The following is a 1,062-nucleotide window of genomic DNA, read 5'->3' on the forward strand; positions in this document are numbered from 1 at the left end:
GACCCTTCAGTCTGTACTCACTGGGTTCTAGGAGCTGGCCGCCCTGAGCTGCTTCCTTCAGCAGCCCCCCTCCAGCCAGCCCCAGCCGGCAGAGAAACAGCGGCACACACACGCCAGGAAGTTTCAGTGTTTTATTAACAAAATCTTACAAAAAGAGTCTGTCTTCGTGTAAGGTGGCAAGGGTGCACACAGCCTGGCCTGACGTTCAGGGCTTGATCCGCTGGGGGGACGGGGAGTTGGCCACACCCTCTTGACCCTGGGGCCTCCCTGCTGCCTGCACCAGCCTCAGAGTATGGGTTATGACTTATGTGCAAAAATAAAAGCTGGGGGAGCTGGCAGAGTTACCTGTGTCATTCCCCCGAAGCTGGGCCCCCCAGCGGACAGGCAGAAAGGGGGCTGGGGGAGCTGGCAGAGTTACCTGTGTCATTCCCCTGAAGCTGGGCCCCCCAGTGGACAGGCAGAAAGGGGGCTGGGGGAGCTGGCAGAGTTACCTGTAAGTGTCATTCCCCCGAAGCTGGGCCCCCCAGCGGACAGGCAGAAAGACACACCCTCTTGACCCTGGGGCCTCCCTGCTGCCTGCACCAGCCTCAGAGTATGGGTTATGACTTATGTGCAAAAATAAAAGCTGGGGGAGCTGGCAGAGTTACCTGTGTCATTCCCCCGAAGCTGGGGCCCCCAGCGGACAGGCAGAAAGGGGGCTGGGGGAGCTGGCAGAGTTACCTGTAAGTGTCATTCCCCCGAAGCTGGGCCCCCCAGCGGACAGGCAGAAAGGGGGCTCGGGCCACAGACACGAGCGGCCGGCCAGCACCAGGGTGTTGGTGCCCTGGGGGAGGCGGGGGTCCAGGCCTGGGCAACGGCAGGGCCCGGTAGAGAGCCCACATGAGCCTCAGGAGCAAAGGCCGCCGGGTCTCCCGGGGCTGGGCTTGGGGCCGCCAGGCAGAGGCAGCGGCTCTGGTCTCAGCCCCAGGCCTCGTGGCAAGCTCTGGCAGGAGAGGATGGCCGCGCAGTGGGCAGCGGTTCCTGGGCTGGAGCGAGGCCGGACCCGGGGTGGCGGCCCTGGGG

This window comes from Neophocaena asiaeorientalis, unplaced genomic scaffold (assembly GCF_003031525.2).
Source record: "Neophocaena asiaeorientalis asiaeorientalis breed wild unplaced genomic scaffold, Neophocaena_asiaeorientalis_V1.1 scaffold177, whole genome shotgun sequence".
Classification (NCBI taxonomy): domain Eukaryota; kingdom Metazoa; phylum Chordata; class Mammalia; order Artiodactyla; family Phocoenidae; genus Neophocaena; species Neophocaena asiaeorientalis.